General features: G+C 35.5%; 1 long non-coding RNA gene across 2 annotated transcripts; it reads right to left on the reverse strand.

Annotated features, from left to right (window-relative positions):
- Nucleotides 1-3,086: 3,086 nt before the first annotated feature.
- On the reverse strand, nucleotides 3,087-19,805 carry LOC113964182. Of its 2 annotated transcripts, none has more exons than XR_003533086.1 (4): nucleotides 19,652-19,805; nucleotides 15,872-15,982; nucleotides 8,918-9,036; nucleotides 3,087-3,218 (listed from the first exon to the last, which is right to left on the reverse strand). It is a non-coding gene; the product is annotated as an uncharacterized LOC113964182 (long non-coding RNA). The 2 variants fall into 2 exon arrangements; XR_003533085.1 differs by lacking the exon at nucleotides 3,087-3,218 and adding an exon at nucleotides 7,460-7,735.
- Nucleotides 19,806-19,845: the final 40 nt, after the last annotated feature.

The following is a 19,845-nucleotide window of genomic DNA, read 5'->3' on the forward strand; positions in this document are numbered from 1 at the left end:
GGAAACAAAAATATACAACTTAGACAGTAGTCACTAGCTGCTCTACATGTGTGTGAGAGAGAAAGGTCTCCCACAGTGCAGCTGGTAGGGCTCACACTTTCCCTTCTCATTGTACAAGAGAATGCTGTATTATTTCTATTACAAAATGATTGTTGGGGGTGAGGGGAAAGAGATAGCAAACTCTCCAACCCTTCTCTTTCCATACATGCAAGGCTTTTCAATTGTGTTAAGCAGTATAGCAGAAGGATTTTTTAAATCAGTGTTTTGTTTTAGCAATGGTTGCTGATGTGTACATGTAATACAGTTTTAATCAAATCCCAAATGCTGAAGACCTTTCAGCAGTATCTTAGGCAGCACTATGCAATGCTTATTCCACTTGAAGTGGCCACTAGGGAGGTACAATTAGCTGTTCCCATGGAGAAGTTTGTTATACTAATAAATAATAAGTAGTGTAGGTAGAGATGGAATCAATTAAAGATATTTTTGACCATCTAATGGTTTATGGGAATACTAAATAATTGACAACAAGTTTTGACTGTGTGTTCCATAAGCATGTTTTATTGTAACTGAAGTGTGACCACAGAACAAGAAATGCCCCTGTGTTGACAGTTGTAAAGGTTAACTTATACCACTTTCTTAAACATTACTGCTCATAATGTTCACCCTTAACCCTTTCTAAAGAGTAAAAATGTACATATAAGTATGCCTGTACTCCACATACTGCAGTAGCAAAGCTCATTTTCCTTATATTTTGAAAAAACTAAAAAGACACTTGAAATGTTAGGAAAACGAGAAGTTATTGCTATCTCTATTTTCATGTGTTTGCTTGAATAACTCAGAATTAATTTTGTTATTTAAGACTGATTTGACAAACTTATTCAAACCATAGCTTAATGACTTTTATTTGCCTGAAGTAAAAATATTGACATAGATTCAAACCAAAACCAGCTCTAGCCATCCCTTTCGGGGGGAAAAAGGGTTTGTTCAGTAGTATTTGCTGAAGACAAAATGCAGCAAATATAAAATCAGATTCACCATCCCTTTAAGTCTGATTTGTTCCACTCCAACAACAGCTAGTTTTTTGAGGTTTCCCTACCATTAGAGAATTCATGGATGACTGTCACTCACAACACTGTCATAGCTCTTATACTTCCTTTTTTCTCCTCATATGTGTAGAGAATTTATTGGAAAAGCAATCACTGGTATAGATACTTGAAATCAGAAAGCAGATTAAGTATTAGGACTGAAGCTAAAATGAAAACACACAGTACAAAAAAGCATAGTTCCTATTACACTTTAGTACTCCTCAGTATCTGCTGAAGAGCTAAAATGTTGTGTTAGTTGGCAATGGTCCTAATTTTTTCAATCAGGAGGATAATAATAATAATAATGTCTCAGAATATGATGGGTCTAAAAGTGGAATGTCTGTTGTTATGACCTATCAGGACATAACAAACTCAGAATTTTCATATTGCAACTCTTAACAAAAAGGGGCAAAATATTCTGGTGTTCTAGATATTAGAACATAAGTGGCTAGAATAATTGATGCACGACTTCCAATTTTTCTTTAGAATGAATATGCCAGTCTTTGCCTGGTATTTCTCTTCTGAGAGAGTGACCAGCCTGTACGTTTCTCTGGAGTCAAGGGAAAAATCAGAGAGATGATGGTGCTGTTTGACACAACTCTGTTGAGTAGCTGGAGGTACAGGGTTCAGAGCTTGTTGATTAATCATTTCAAGATTCTTTGTGGTTGTAACTCATGGAAAATCTATTTTTTCACTATTCATTTAAAAAAATTTTTTCAATTAATTTTTAAACTCATGTTTTCAATTAAAATTAAAGTTATTGAATTTATGGATGGGAATATTTGTGGGAAAATATTTTATGGTTAAGGAATATTGAGAGAAGTGGAATCTTGAACTGGAACGTGTGGGTTTTCTCACACTGAATGCAGTTCCAAATATTCATTTGGGATTTACAGATAAAACTATTTGGTAGTGTTCAGCCAATCAAAAAAACCCAAGCCCCCAAGTGTTTGAATTCATGAAGCTTACACTCAAAAACGCGAGCAAGTGAGAGCCTAGGAAATGTGACTCCATTAATATGGAACTTAACATCCAAGAAGAGTACTGTGTCTCCATCTGCTGGTCAGCGGTATAACCCTCTGCCTTCCAGGACCTGGGGTGTAGTAACCAAAGCCCAAGAGGCTTTTGTTCTCTCTTTTGTCGTCAGTGGGTAATTAGTTTGAAGAATCTCATTTCCGATACTAAAAGGACTTTGAAAATGACAGTAACCAAAGGGACGTACTCCATAGTTTACAGCATAAATAAATATTTTTTTTCCTTTAAAATCTAGTTTGTTAGCATCTCCATTTTCCTCTCAAAATGGATTAGATTTATACCACTGGGGGAAAAAAACCCACAATGAAAGTCACTGATTCAATTCAGATTTGGAGAAAATTGCAACATTTCATTTCAGTAAAATCATTAAGAAAAGAAAGTGTTCAAAAAGTAAGAGGGATAATCAATAATTCAAAAAGATTAATCAAACCCAATGTTTATTCAAAATGTCATAATTTCAGTAAAGTGATTTGTGCAGATTAAGGGATTAGTTTTAGCTATTACTAAAAAAAGATGTGTAAACATATCTTGACCCTATCATAGGCTCACAGTGAGTCACAACTGAGAGTCTTTTACCCTAATGAGTTCTGTTTGTGTTTGGATTGGTTAGGATCATTAAAAGCAAAAAGTATTATATTTAGATATGTTTAAAATATCTGTCAGTGACAGAATTTGTGGTGTCAGAAAGAACACATTCATCTTAATTTGAATGGTTAAAATGCTTTTCAGAGAAGATACAACTTGAAAATCCTGTTCTATGTCTCTGCTCCTAAATGGGAATTCAGTTCTAGGTCTTCTGTGGGCAATTTTCAGACCTGCTTTACAACCATTATAGAATTAATCTGGTTTAAGCAATATTTTTTTCTGAAAACGAACAGAACATCTTCTTAGAAGAGATTTTGTCCCTGTAATTAGTTATCTGCACTACTTGGGGACAAAGAAGATGAGTGCACTAGTCTGCTTGATATAAAACATTACAAAATTCCATGCAGGTTCCTTTAATCAAAGCCGTCAGCCTCAACTAGGCTGCTCTCTGGTCACTCTTGTTTGCATAAAAGAGTTTCAGAAGAATTCCCTTTTACCCCTTTCTTGTTTGCTCTGGAATACAAAATAAAGTAACAGATTTTTTTTTTGAAGTGAAATTCTGGTTGTTTCTGCTATGTATCAGTCAAAAAATTTCACACACTTATAAGTTTCCTCTTGAAACTTGAATAGTAGTTAAAAAAACACAGAGGAAGGTTGGAGTATAATTACTGGGTTTTAGATGAATGAAAATTATGTTAATTAGAAGTTAATAGTAAAGATTATAGGCATTGTAATCCTTGCACTCTAGTGAAAGGAATTACTCAGTATTTCACTAAGATTAAAACCTTCAGCAGATATCTTTATTCTGATTTTTCCTTTAGATTTATGTTTTGCCCTTGTGCCAGGGCCTTGATGTCAGAATCAGCTTTTGGATCAAATCTTCAGCTGGCATAAGCAATGTAGCTCCATATCATTTTACATTTATTGCAAGAAAGCAACTTATGGCAGTAAAAGAGTGTTGTAAGATATAGGAAAAATCAAAAGCTGTCATGAAAGTTTACTGAATAATTTTCAGTGCAAAGCTTGGCTGAAGCAGTAATGAACTGAAATGTCCCACTTACAGCTGCTGCAGTTTTTCATAGCAATGAAATTATTGTATGAAACAGATGCATCTGTAGTGACATTGCTAACACCGATCTCAACTCTGTCACAGTTGTGTAGAAGTAGCAAAATTACAATTTTTCTTATTGAAGAATTTGAAAACCTAAAGTGAAGCTAACAGTAGTTTACCTAAATTGTATGTTACAACTTCATTTTTTATATTAAATATGTAATTGAAGTGCTTTATGTACTGTTTATCACTGCAATGAAAAGGTAGTCAGAATGAACTTCTCTATGCTGTTAAACTGCCTCTTATTAGCATTGAAACTATATTTGCAGCGCATTATCTTAGACTAATTTTTTTTTGTATAAGGAAATTGCCATCAAAGCATAGTTAATCTGAGCTGAATTAGATTATAATTGGAGTCCTTATGAATGGGGATTTAAAATTATTCTGTATTGTCACAGAGTAACAATACATTATTAGGATATTAAAAGTAGTTGGCAGCAGTATCATAAGAGTACATTTCATATTAACATTTTGTGCAGAGTTAACTTAGTTCATTTTTTTGTTTGCACATATTTCTTGTATCTTCTGTTATAATAAACTGCAGAAACATCAGTGCATTTAAGATTTTACAGCTTTAAAAATGCATCACAGATTAAGATATAGCTTAAAAAAGGACTCTATCCAAAGCCTTTTGAAGTCAATTGAAAGACTGCGACTTCAATGAGCTTTGGATGGGGCCCACAATGTGCTTGTTGCAAAGTAACAGCTGTGCAGGCCTTTGTTTGCAGGAGAATCAGAAGTCTTATATTTGATGGTTGAGATACAGTGAAAAGCAAAAAAGAAGAAAGATGGAGGCAAAATAATACATAGCATTTAAAAATGGAAATGAATGCTGTTTGTCTTAATTAGGAGATGCATTACAAGCCTTTGGCTTTTATTATTCAACTGAAAATATTTGAACAAAAAGCATCTGAAGAGGTCAGGATGTTTCTGTGAAGTTTTTGCAGGAAGACATACAAGCACTGTCTTGCAACCAAAAGGGAGTAACATCTTCACAGCTCTTTCATATACAAATGAATGAGAATGGCATATCTACTTGACTTTTTTTATTTCTCCAACATGTACATTAGGGGTAGGGTGGGGGGTGGTTTACTTACATCTTGAAGCAGAAAGAAGTACCAATGACTCAGAACTCAGTTTGTTAGGGAGTGAAATTCAACTACTTTTTCAAGTCATATATGATTACGTAGTTGGTAACCTTTAGAAGTAGTTAACATGGCAAACATTGGCATAACACAGTCAGTTCTATGCCCAGTGAGTAGAAATAAATGTGAGAAATCAACATTGTCAGATAAAATACATTTGAATGTCTAAATAGATGTGCCAGCTGATGCTTACTGAAATCTTGTGTGCATATCTATCTATCTACTTATCTATCTATCTATCTATCTATCTATCTATCTCAATATCACTTTTAAGAAATACAGCTATATAAAGGTAATATACCTCTTGGCTGTCATTTGCTATAGTGTTTTCTCAGGCTTGTTAATAGCAGAACAACAATGCTTTTATTTTAACTTTCCTGTTGTAATAACTGTCTGCATTATTTCTGTTTTGCTTTATATACAAGACACTGCTGAAGAGGCAATGGCAGTGGCAAACACAGCCATGCAACTGTATTTTGGGGTTTTGGTATATATTTCAGCTGAATGAAATTAAGAAGGAAAGGTAGTGGCAGAAAGGAAGAAAGGTTGAGCATTAGGACCACTCTCCTGCTATCAGAGGGAACACATAATATAATGGCTTAATAAAAGGATCAAGATCTATCAAATAAATTTTTACCATCACTGCTCTACTTAAAGGATGGTTCCAGATACTCCTCGCTGTAACACCATGAAATGCCTTTTAATTACCCAAAGAATTTTACTCTTGATCATACCAGTTTATTCTTCTGACAATCTCAATTTTAACATTCATTCTTAGTGTTTATTACTACTGCATTTATCCAGACTACAGTTTAGATGTGACTAGTGACAAAAATTTTATTAGCACATCTGAGGACTGAGAACAACTGCTACCCTGTTATTAACTCCTAATGAAAAGGTAACTTCAGATAAATGCATCTAGCCCTTATGGCTGTAAAGAAAATCTTCTGAGTGGTAGCTGAATCTATACCCATGTAAGGCCAAGAACGCTGTGGACATGAAAGTACAGCAACTGTATAGGTTCTTGTCCTCTTTTAATTTTTATTTACTGTGAAAGAATTAATGTCTTGATGGGCTCACGTAAAATACATTGAAAATTGCCTAATCAAAGTATAAAAGAAATGAGACTAGGAAATACTTGACTTTTAAAGAGCCCTAGGGGCTTTGTCCACTGAAATTTTACAAAAACAAAAGAAAATGTTGCCACTGCACCTGTTTTCACTGATCAAATGTTAGTACTTTGCGGGAGGAGGCTTGTGCAAATCTTTATACGATGATATATAAACATTTTGAAAAATGCATTGAAATGAATTATGGAATATTCTTGGATCTTTCTTCTTTTCTGGGTACTTGCAACATCTTGTTGAATATCGCTACTCAATCAAAATCCCAAAAGTATATGTTAGAAGATGTATATACTTATCAGAAGCACAGAAGTAGTTTGTCTGGATACATTAGCAATACAAATTTAAGAAAGACTGTACTGTTCAGAGCTTGCGATCATTAAAAACCCTTTGACAATTGGGGACTTTTGGCTAACGTTTTTATTAAAGGACAGAACCATTTCTTCATTCATTACCCGAGCTGGAGAAGGAATGTTAACTTTCCCTACAATTGCTGCGATGTTTCCTTAGATTTGGGAAATAAATCATATGCTATAATTTGCATTTCCCCACTTCTGGACTGACTGCTTCTACTCCTTCATGACTGCAGCAGCAAAGGGAAAGGTATAATGCAAAGCCTCTTCTTCAAGAGACATTTTAAAATATTATTTTCATGACAAGATTTTCTGTTTTCCTTTTCCTCGCAGCTTTGGATGGCTAAAGATGTCAAAGGCAGGAATACTTTAATAGTTTTATTTGTTTCATGTTACAAATATCTTACTGTAAGTAGGTGCTGTAGCAATGTGCTTCTAAGCTTTTTAATGTATTATCAATGTCAGCCTAACTCTCAGATAACTTCTCTGCAGCTAGCTAGGACTTGAAATAATGAGCTTCTTAGAGCACTGAATCAGAGCAAAAAAATAGAGGAAATTCCATTGCGAATATTGTACTTGCGAAACAGTCTTGGCTGCCTGTAATTTAGTAAGAGTACCAGGCACTTTCTTTGATCTTAATGTTTAAATGTCTCTAAAGAAAACTTTGTTTAGTTTTATTTCTTTTTCCATTTCACACCTGAAGTCATTTTCTTTGTTTTCCTGTAAAATGTTCAACAGAAAATTAATGTGTTTTGGATCAGGCACATGAGCATTTATTTGGCCTTGCATTATTTATTAATAAAATTTATTTATTTATTTTTTACTTTCTGAACAAGAAAAAAAATCCTTTTTCCTGTGAGACATATTCTCCAGTTGGATTAATACTGTTCATTGCTTATGTTCAGTGGGGAGACAGACATATATGTAAGCATCAGACAACCTATATTCAATGGAATTTTAGGACATTCATAAATACTAAAGCCCAATCCAAAAGAAATTTAGAAAATGAAATAAAGTTGAGGTGTCCAGGAGCAGAATTCAACATAATTTTTTACAGCAAACAGAGTTTAATTGACCCAGATGTGGCATTACAATACCCTGCACAACAAAGTGCAGTCAGCTAAGCCAATGTGGAAGGACTGTTCAGGGAGCAAGTGTGCCTGAAACAACATCATACTCGGAGAAACCTCTCCCTGCTCTGCTGCGGTCTGTTACTACGTAAGTTCAGGGTTTGCAGTACTCTCTCATGGACTTAAATGCCCATGATGTCCTCTGTGATTTCACTATGGCTCTGTGTCTTTCCAAAAAATGGCAGTATTAGTTACTCACATTTTGTACAGTAGTCTTAAGACTAGAACCATTGCCTGACAATCAGGAGACATAGGTTTTAGATGCAGACAAAGAAACTACAGATTGTTTTTCTGGATTACTGCTAAAATAACATCCAAGACACACAACAAGTTCATTTGACTTCACATGGGTCAACTTTCGCTGAGTTCCAGCTACCACTTCTAAATTTCATTTCAATATCTTGCCTAGTATAATTTTTGGGGGGAACTTGGAAGAGAAGACACATGCATAACACTTAAAGGCACAATGTTCTATAAGTAACCAAGTATTTTCACTGTTGAACATGATTACACTGACACTTTGTTTAGTGCTTGAGACTCTCACACTTCTACATGTGTTTAAAGCAAGGAATAGCCATTTGTTTTGAGATTTGAAATGGTTTTCTCCATGTTTTCAGGAATTAAAAGCTTTTGATTCCTGTTGCTTTCATCATTTCATTGTAGATAATTGCTTGGCAATTTTTGTCAAATCCTGAGTTTTGAAAAGTGACCACTGCAATTCTCCTATCAAAAGACACTGCTGAGTGCTAGAGGAATAGGACTGCTAATATTATTATTATGAAGAATTTAAATTAATAGGAATTATTATTAAAAGGAATGCTACTTAATGGGTAGATTTTCAGGGTTAATTGCATTTGTGCCTCAGTTGTTCACAGTTGAGGAAACCAAATGCAAATTATGTGTTTCAACAGAAATGTCAACCCATTGTTTGATTTGGAAGCATTCTGATTTGAAATATCTCATTAGATTGACAGGCTGCTTCTTAAACAGTTTCTGCTTTGCTTTCCTGCATACTAGAAAGCATACATGAGTCCTGTGGGCACATCCAAAGGTTAGACTATGTTATATCAAAATAACTAAAGGAAGTGAACTGAAAACTGAAGTGTATTGCCTTGATAGATTTTATAGAAAACAAGAATACACAGAAAATTTTTCTGTATTGTCATTGAGTGGAAGGTAAATACAGGAAGAAGTGTGACAACTATACAGAGAATTATATGCATTAGTAGGGCTGATGATTTTTCTAATGATCTCCAAATAGAGAAGTAGGTTGTGTTTTCATCACTGCTGCTATCAGACTGCTGGAACATTTGCATGACTATATACTAATTATCACTCTAGTATCCTACCTGTTCTTAAGCTGATGACACCACTCTTCTTTTCTTGTCATTGCATCTCATTTTTCTGTTTTCAAGGATGTATAAGTTCAAATGAAAATGGAGGGACATATCTCTTTTTCCTTTGTTGCCTACCAAGTAAACAAGAGTTTTTCAGAGCAATAATAATAATAATTTAATAAATATGTGTTAAAAAATGCTTAAATTCATGATGGTTGCCAACAGAAAATAAAAACTTTCATACAGTTGTTCATTTCATCATCAGAAAAGTTACACAAAGCAAAAGAGGGATGCCAGGATGTACAGAAATTGTGTTAAATGTCTTGGAATTTAATAAAAAATCATGGTTTTCTGAGGATTTCTGTGTTTTGTCAAATATCGACTCATAAATATGCTTTGTGGACCCTATTTTGTATGTTCAGTCTCTAAGAACTGTGTTACAAGATGCAACACATGGAACAAAGAAATGGCTTTTGATCAGCCTGACTTAATTTACAGCAAGTAGTATTGACAGCAAACTAAGATTCCTTTTGTCATGTTGTACATTCTTCTATCAAACTTTGCCTCCATTTTCAATCTATGCAATTATCCCTAGGTTCAGGATAGAACTGCACTATATATACACTAGATAAACAGTGTTAATAAAGATTCAGGGATAGGATTACTTCTAGTGTTTTCAGCTAAGCTTCAGGGCTGATCCATAATTTTAGCTATGCATTCTTGTTAGTTAACTGTTTCATCAGTTTCCTTAGAGTTACAATCGCATCTATTCAACATTCTGTTCAGCAATGATTTGGAATTCATTTGTGATCAGACACATGGAGCCATGACAAAAAAAAAGAGATATTTAACATTTAAAATTTTCAGCAAATACTGTTTTTAAAATAATTTTCTAAATTCCTTGAGCAGCTTGTAATTTAGAGGTGGTAAAAAAGTTGTTTAAGGACAAAGATTTTGGTTTTAATAAGCTCAGTATTTCAATGGAAATACCCCACCAAGATTCTCAAATGAGCTGTTTCTTTCTAAACAAATAGATGAATGTGCAGATACTGATGAAGATGGAAATCCCAGGTTTTTTTCTGCACATATTGAACTCATGAATTAAAAGCATATCACAAGCTTTCATTTAAATGGTGCATTTCACTGAGTTTTGGAATAACTTCTGTTATTCAGATAGCACCATTATATGCTTTCCTGTGAATACTGAAGACTGGTTTTCTTTACAGAATGCAACCCACATTTTTAACACATTTTTAAAATAGTTCAATTTACCATGAGATGTAGCAATTATATTTAAGCCTTTACATTATTTGAAAACTGTAGGTGAATAAAGGTCATGGGGGTTGGAAAATACCAAATACATTCTACCAAATGAAGGCTGATGGTGACCCCATAGATCCCTGAAGACAGAATAAATAATGGTTCTTTTGCAGCAGACCTTGACTTTAACCAAAACTGGACCACTCATTCTTTAACCAGAAAACGTGCAAGACATAGAGCTGCTACTATGTAATATTTAAATTTATGTTGACCATCTTCAGCCCTTTTGTAAGATTCAGTTCAATCTGAGAATATACTCTTGTCTTCACAGAAAAGGCGGAAAATCTGAAAAGGGGATCTCAACTAGAGAAGTTCTTAGGATTTCCTTGCTCATATCGAAATAATATCCATGGTGAAATCTGTGTTTTCCTTTATTTCTGAATGTCATTCCTATGACTTTTAGTTGCATGAATCCTGGCTTCCTATAGGACGTATCTAAACATTTCTGCAAGTAACAGTATATATGAAGGATTTACACATATTAACATGTTTTATTCTGAGCCCAAATAAATAAAACCTTCTTAAGTCTAAGTTAGTTTTTATTCCAGTCTGATGACAGTTTTTCAACCATCCTAAATATCTTTCAAAACACCAGGACAAATGTACATTATTTTAGTGGGATAATAAGGCTAGGTAAATTCCCCTGTTTCAAGAGGTGAGAACTCTTGCAGCAATAAAAACATTACTGCAAAGGTTTCTCTCACTTATTTTCTGTATTTGTTTAATTCTCATGCACAATCAGAATAAGTTTTCTAACCAATGGGACAGAATGAAAGGAGGAGCATTGTTGAATGTAGGAAATAATGTTAAGGATACAAAACTTTGGCACTTTCCTCAATTCTGGAAAGAATTGAAATTAATTGTAAAGGGCAGAAAAATTGACTCTTTTTTTCCATACACTTGGTAGAACATTTTTTTTTCTGTGTTATTTGTAGTACTAGCTATTTGGATCAATGGATTGCTAATTAGAAACTGACTTTGGAAGGCTGCAGCATGCTTCTCAATGATTCATGTGTTTGCATTGATTTTTGCATAAAAGCAAAATCTAGCTGTACTATTTAGCACTTAGAAATTGGTCCTCAATGAACTATTTGTAGCTTAATAGGCTTGATAATACTTGGAAGCTCATTATTGTGTTTTTATCATTATTTCTTGGATTAGACTGTATACATACACACATATGTATATACACACAACACTCAGTCACATACGGAGTTGTATTAAGCCAAAAGACAAGGTAGGCAGCAGCTTATGGCAGCAGACTGTAAGCTTCATCTATGCCAAAGATGAGGCCTGGCTTTCCAGGCTGAACAGCAGGTCTTTGTTTCCTGCTTTATACAGCCATCTTCCTCTCCTGCTGTTGCTAACACTCAGTGAGCAAACAGGATGTAACCTAGGGATGTGCAGATTCTTAGGGAAAGGAGGGTCACTTTTCTGTCTGTCTTTCCTTCAGGAAGGTGTAGGAGAATCCACCCCTTTCAATGTTCTTCTGCTGCTTATCCCACTAAGAATAGATCTTGCCTCTGTGGAAGAACAGGATGCTGCAGGCCCTCTTATTGGGGAAAGGGTAGTAGATGAAGGTGGGTCCACGGGTGACAAAAAAAGGGTGGACAGCAAAAGTCCTGTGCTTCAGGACAGTGAGGAAGAGGAAGATTTCCTGTGAAAGGAGTCAAGCTCTCAGAAGCGCAGAAGGAGAGGAGAAGAACTGTCACTACCCTGATAACACAACCCCACTGAATCCTCACTTAGCTTCTCCAGCCTTTTTAGTCTTCTCAATCACTTTCTACCCAGAATATCATGGACCTTCACTGACCTCTGATTTTCTAGCTCCAGTCCTACTCCAGAAACCCCATTCTCTCCCCCCACAACCCATCTGTTCTGTCCGCTGAAGCCTCCACTGAATCTTTTCAGCCTCTTTCTCCCATCTGCTGTGACCCATATTGCTGCTTCCATAAAACTGATTCTGCCTACACTGCTGAGAAGCCTTCAGCTGAGTTAGCATATACAATATGGATTGTTGGTGTCATATGGCCTATATATGTATGTGTCTATAAATAGATTTATTGTCTGATATGCAGCCAGCAGTTCAGCCAAGGTTTCTATGAACATTCTTAACCTTTTGTCCATGAACACTTAAAATATAAATATAGGCACCTGCTAAAGTTCCTTGCAAAACTAATATCCAGATGGTTAGTTACAGGATCTGTATCTAAGATTCAACTTCATTCTCAATCTGTGGACATATTTAAGGCTATTGATGATAGATCTTTACTTCCAAATCCATGAACTTGCTAAGAACAAGTTTTTGCACTTAACTGCCAAGGTCACCCTGACTATTTTATCATATCTTTATTTATCACAGCCAAAAGATTACTGGAAATTGTTTTTTGCTCCATTTTTCAGTTTTGCATTGAATTTTGCCGTATGTAAAGCTGTATTTCTTCATGAGAAGTGGTTTTCAATTTAAAACTTGCAACACACCTGAATTCTTTGAAAAGGATAGCAATTAGATTAACCGTTTAACAAATCTTTAAAGCAAAACACTGACATTGCAGTGAATCCAGCTTTGGTTTTCAACTTTAAAAATGTGACTAGCACAGAACATGCACTAATCCAGAACAGTATCAATTAACCACAGGCACCCAACTGTAAGAGCTACTTTAGCAGACAGGTGGAATTGGACTAATTATCATACAAGGTTACACAGAAGGAAAAAAGGCCTACAGTCTCTCCAGGAGAATTACAAGCCAGTGATGGCCCCCTCCCTTTGCTGCAATTACCTCCAAATCGCACCTGCCAACCTGCAGGGAAGCATTCCCATGGTTTGTGGCTGAGAACACAGTCAGGTAAACTGTTCTTTTAGTTGGATTAAAATTCTTCCATACCTCTACTTGTTTCAAAGAATGCTGTACTGTATCTGTTTCTGCAGTAAAAAAAGACACTAACAATATAAAAAACACATTAGAAATTATATATATATATTTAAATTATTTAATGAGTTTTAGGTTGAGATACCATTGAGAGATTTCAGTCTCAGAATGGTTCTTATAATCATGGCTAAACTGAGATGCCTTTCTACACAGATACGAGAATGCTCCTCTGTTTAAGGAGGAGACCAGGATCTAGACAGGGATCTGTAGAAGCATTTGTGCTGAATGAAAAACTCGCTTAGTTTGTAAGCAAGAAGTGTTAATACAAGAGTGAAATTTCATGGCCTGAATCTTTGGAGAAAGAGATGAGATATCTAAGAAGCAGAATGTCACCTCTTTTACTTGGGATTCTCAGTGATACATCTTAGGCCTAGACCATAAGTCATCTTTTTCCTGGAGGTTGTGAGAGTTTTCTCTCACTTCACAAGTTTGTCATTCTAACCTGTACCTTGGAGAAGATGAGTGGTAGAACCTATGAGAAAGATCTCCATTATTTTTGTTAAGTACCCTTATCTTTGTTTTGTAAGTATACTCTTGCTCACAATGGTTATATCCATTTAAATATTTTTAAAGTGATGAGACATTTGAATCATTTGGATTAATCATCATTTGGATTAATCATCCAAATTTTTGTGGCAGATAATTTCTGATGTTAAGAATCCAATTCTCTATGACTGAGGTAAATTGCCAACAAGTCTTCCTGATGGTCTTTTAGATGGAAGAATGCAGTGTGTACAGATTATTTGAAAATGATAATTTTAGAGAAATTAGTTTGCATGAGTGAGAACAGAAAACATTTATTTTCTTGAAAGAAAACTGTGTTAATTGCAACTGCTCTCATTCATTGTGTCTGTCTGACTCAGTACATGCAGAGACAGTGAGAGGGCAGTGCTATATGCAAGCAGTCAGACTCAATACATGGAGAAAGAAAATGACAGCAGCCATTTGTGTGATTAACTTTCACATGATTGTGCTATGTCCAGTGTTTGAATCTTAGCTGTAGAGTCCAGATGGTGTCTTATGGAGAGCCAGTGCTTCGATCTTCAACACTGTTTCTACAGGTCTAGAGCTAAACCACTGGATTAAAGATTTGAGATCTATATTTGTGGTCATGAGATGGTCTAATGCACATCTGGAGTCTGAGAACTGACATGTAGACATAGCTGCTATTATTCTAAAGAAGAATTATCAGAGGGAGAGTGAAAGACAGGAAAGATTAAAATAAAGAACATTGGATTTCAAATTTACTCTTGACAAAAATAGATTTAACCTCACTTATTTTTAGAAAATTATTGACACACATTTTCATTGCAGCTTAATTGTCTTCAATACATTAATTTATTTTACAGTGATATTGTACACACTGCAATGTTCATATGGTATGAACTTAAATATAAATATTTTCATTAATTGGATCCATGATGCCAGCAAATTTTAAAACCAATCTTACACTGGACGTGATCTTATCAACTCTGTTATATTGACAGATATCTAGAAATTTATTTGATTCTACAAGTAAACTGTTTCAGTGATTTGTATCAGAAATGCTCAATAGAAGCCCAGTGGTGTTATTGGAAAAAAATTATTTTCTTCAGTTTTTGTGTTAATGAGTTAGTTTAAATAGAAAAGGTCATATCAGTCAGAGTAGGGGCTGGTTCTGTAATTCTATGATTTATAGTATACTACACTGTTATCAGGCCTTATATATGAATTTTTGGTGGTTTTGGTTTTTTGGATAAGGCGGATTTGCTGAAAAAAGTACACTTGGAAAAGTGGCTTATAATGTAGGGTAGAGAGAAGCATACCTGGTAGTGTCATCATATCCCTTTTGGAAGCTATACTGAGAATGAACTATGATCAGGATGATACTTGCAGCTAGGTCAAAGGTGAGAAAGAAGTTAATCAATAAGAACAACCAGGATTCCAGTTCTCATTCACTCGTCCTATTTAATTTGGCAGTGTAGACATACCTAGTGAGGTTATGTCTGAGTTTCCTTGTCTTTGGCATGGGAATCAAAGATGAGAAAGGTATGATAAAGGTAAAGATGGTCTATATGGGATCAGCCACTGACCCAACTTTCTTATCACGCTGTTTTTTCAAGAACATATGGAAATTCAGGGTTCAGAGAGTCTTCATAGTCATGCCCCTTAGATGTAAGGCTTAGGGTTATGTTTACAGCGCAAACTGCAGTGTAATAGAGAGAGAACTGATTTTGTGTTAAATGGATTATTTCAGGTTCTCACAGCCTTGCCACAGCAGAGGATTTACCTCTGCAAAATATCATACTGGAAAGAATACAACTGGCAGTGAGTTCCTGCAAACTTTTATGTTTACTGGATTGCTTTGAGCTGTAAGACAAGGTTTGGGCCAGTTCTTCATTTACCTTTTCCTACATCATTCCTCTTTCAACAAATCCTAGTCAATCACAGACAGAATTTTACCAAGATATCTAGGGATTATCTTTCCAGATAGTGTGCTCATAGCTACTTTTTCAGCCAAAGGGCTAAAGTAACTCTTGTCACAGTTTTCCTTTAAGGAATCAGAGTATATCTGTTATTCAAATACAGGATCTCCCCTTTGTTCTCCCTCTGCATGCACACAAAAATCCATATTTTCCTCTTGAATCCATGCTTCATGCCCTCGTCCCTCATCTCTGGTCCTCCAGGTTTTCAAAATCTTCCCACCTGTTTCTCATAACATAGCGTTTACACTTACTCCTTCCAATGTGTGAACTCTTCATGGTGAAGCATGTCAGAATAAGCCTTCGCTTTATTGCTTCTTTGTGTGGATACAATCTACTTGATATATATCCTCTGAAATGTATGTCTGTAGATTTATGGGAAAATGAATAAAACAGAAATTAAAACTGACAGCTTTGAAGTGATACGCTACCCTTAGCATATGGGCTACCTCACACGAACACTTTACAGGATTTGTATTGGGATTATGGGCAGTAACTCAATGGGGGATAACTTCTGAACTATATTCCTAAATCTCATTTGACAGGTTTTGGATGCTGTATAATTCTTACAGTATTATTATGTCACACCAGTGATGCTGCAGTCATCACTAAGGTAGTCCCTTAATTCTTAGTGTCAATTTTGTCTTATAATTGCTTTTGCAGTGAGACTTTGTATGTTTTTTCCAAGCAGACAAATGAGCTTCCTTAAAAAAATTAAATGCTTCTTTCTCCAGCAAGACATGTTTTGAAGATCCAGTTTCCTCATAAATAGGCAGCTATATCTGGAGAGAAACAACAGCAACAATCCTTTATGTTCTGAGCTTTTAAATATATACTAATGATTTGCAGTATCAGCTTTGGCACCATTAAAATAAAAAAGTAAGGAAGTAAAGATGTGTAAACAACGTTATTTTTATTCTAATTTCTTCCAGTATTGGTATACATTAAGGATCTTACATCTTTAGGAGTGTGAGTGAAAGATTGGGACAGGTTCATTTACATAAGACAGAGAGCAGACTCCTTCTGACACATCCAAATCCAAGACCAATGGTTAAGTAATTTTTCTTGGAATATGGAAATAATAGCAATTTAACATGCAATATTTGTCTTCTGGTTAGCCTGGTTGGTATTTCCTGCAGTCACTTTGCAACCATTGCAATTTACTGTTCCCCTCTTAGAAGTAACAGAAGTATTGAGGAGAGAAATGGGGTGAATATCAAAGTTCTTCAGCCAAAGCAGCCACAACCTGAAGAAAAAGCAGCAGATAACTTGAACTGAAAAAAAGATTGCTTACTGTGGATCAAAAAAAAGTCTTCTTTTCTGCATAGCTGTAATTGCATTTGCTGGCTTAACCTCTCTGATTATTTTTATACAATCTTTCTGAACAAATCAGGTATTGCCACTGGTTTGGTGTCAGGAGAGTAGGACGTATAGGAACTCTTTTCTGATAGGAGCCTTCATTTTTATTTGCTTCTACTCATTCTGTAAAATGCACCATGTATGTTTGACAGTTACTTGAGCCCCGTGCTTGTGCTCTAGATAGATTGGGAATAGATTTGCAGAGTATATATAAGCTGTGCTTTGTACTGTTTGGAATACCTTTGTTCCAGAGTGTGCATTTCTGTCATTGTTAAAATATCCTACAAACATGTTTTTGCTTTCTTTGGAGACAGATTGTTACTTTCAAAGACTAGTAATAACTGCTTTCAAGCTATGTGCTTTTATGATCATAAAATGGAATTGGTTCTTCACTCCAGATGCAATAATTTTATAGTTAGTCAATATAATTTATAGTTGATTTCAAGTAAACATGAATTTATTTATGTTGGTGAAATTCCAGCCATTGTGCTGCATTACAGTCCAAATGGATTATGAAGCTCAAGCAGAAGGACTGGATGAGAATGAGGGAAAAGGAAAAGCAAATTTCCCCTGGTCACATGCAGTAGCTGAAGAACCAGTTCATGGAAGCTACATCCAAACTGAGCAAGTGTCTCTGCCAAGAAGAGATTAGGAGGTTCTGCACAACAATGAATACTCTAGCTCTTTGTGTATTCTTACTTTCTTTTCAGAGACATTGGCATATGGAGTGTCAGTGAATTTTAGCTGCCTACATTGTAGTCTACGCTATTCCTGCAGGAATTCCTGTTGCACGTATGTACTATATGCACATGCATATAATACATTTTATCTTCTAGCCTTGTTTTATTTTGTTATGGAAGTATATTTGAACATTTGGGAAAAAAGCGCGTTTTAAAATATGTGTCTCATCACAAAATAGTAAAAGTGGCATATAAGGGGTTAATGGAATGATGAGGCAAAAACCTGCAGTGCCAGCAGAATTCCCCAAAGGGTAAACAAAACTCTTAACTGTTGCAAACAATAAATTGTCAATACCTTGTAGAAACAGTGGATAATGAAAAGTTATAATGCCTATAGTTAGTACCCTCTTTAAAAGAATTTACACAGGATATGAAATTAAATTCTATGCACAGTTCTCTTAATTTGCCCTTAATTAAACAATACTCCATAAATGGTGCATTCAGTGACCAAATGTTCAGAGACAGCAAAATGGTGGGTCCCAAGCCATTAGGAATGAAATAAAGTCAGTCCCCTGAGAGCCTGCTAGAATCTGGTCTATCTAAGTGACAACTGATGGTTTAGGAAAGATAATTAACTTTGCAATTACAAACCGCAGCTTTCACCAATGCTGTTTCTTTCAGTATTCTCTTCTAAATGTTTTACTATTTTTACAGTGAGATAACATGCTTTTTAAAAATTCTGAGTTCATAGGGATCCATTTTTCCTACACAAAAATAATTTGAATATGTTATTTTAAATATTTCAGGTCAATAATTATATGTACAGTTATTTTATAAATTACAGAAGATAAATGTTATATTTTATATGACTGTCAAGATTTCTTTCTTCACTTTAAAGATAAAAGAGCCATGCTGCATCAAACAATTTTCATATTTTTCCTTTGGTAGCAAATCCTGGACCTAGCAAAACTAAATTAAGTTTGTTCTTTAGCCATGCAGACTGAAATTCTCTTCAGCACAGGGAACATCAGTTCTAACCTGCTAATGTGCTTTCATATTGATAAAAAATACCTCCATTGAATGGGAATTGCTAGTTGAATCCGTGTGTCTGTACCCTTGATTATCTTTACCATAATGTCTCCTAGCACATGAATTAGTGTATTTTCATGCTGCCATACATGTAATGAAATCTTCAAATATGCAATATACTCATACTTACATTGGTATTTTGATATGATGTATTAGGAGATTATGAAAAAACTTAGCTTAAAGGGTATAATATTATGTTTGACTGTAGTGTTTTGTTGAGAGTGTGGATGTCTGTGTACTGAACAGAATTCCAGGTAGGTATGGATTCAGGTAAGGAAGAAGACAGAATCAGGACCCAAAATTTGTGAAAAATCTATGTAACTTTATCTGCTGTGGTTTTGTATACTGTAGTATGCTGAACAGCACTAGCACTGGCTTCAGAAAATCCCAACTTTAGTGACCAAGTTAATCTGGCGTGCTATAAAGGACCAGTTCAAACTGGCAGCGATAAAAACACAAAGGGAAGGCTGAGGGCAAACAAAAGAGACTTCAAGGCCCTGGGATGATTGGTAGAGGGATCAGGAGCACAGGTAGTAATTTTCTTACTCCTTCTGGAAATGAGGAGTAATATTGATAAAAATAGGCATTGATCCATCAAATCAGTGAGTGGCTCTGAGGTTGGTGTAATTGGAAAAAATTTAGGTTTTTTGACCATAGGATGATCTATTCAACACCTGGTCTACTGACATCTGATGGGGTGTACCCATCTCAGAGGGGAAAAGAAGTTTTAGTGTGGGAGCTAGCAGGGCTCCTTGAGAGAGCTTTAAACTAGCTTGGAAGGGGGAAGAGGACAAAATCAGGCTCGCCAGTGATGAGCAAGAGGATGGTGTGCCAAAACTTGAAGAAACCAGCACTAACGGGATCCCTCAATCTGCCTCACGAGGGTTTGGCTACAGTGTATCATACCTGAAATATTTCTACACTAATGCACTCAGCATGAGGAACGAACAGGAGGAGCTTGAAGCTTTGGCCCAGTCCCAGAGATTTGACTGGCATAAGTAACACCTGGTGGGATAAGACCTGTGACTGGAGCGCCCTGTTGAACAGTTACAGACTCTTCAGGAGGAATAGGCAGGGCAGAAGAGGCTAAGGGGTGGTAC

This window comes from Neopelma chrysocephalum, unplaced genomic scaffold (assembly GCF_003984885.1).
Source record: "Neopelma chrysocephalum unplaced genomic scaffold, ASM398488v2 Primary Assembly neopelma1_26, whole genome shotgun sequence".
Lineage (NCBI taxonomy): Eukaryota > Metazoa > Chordata > Aves > Passeriformes > Pipridae > Neopelma > Neopelma chrysocephalum.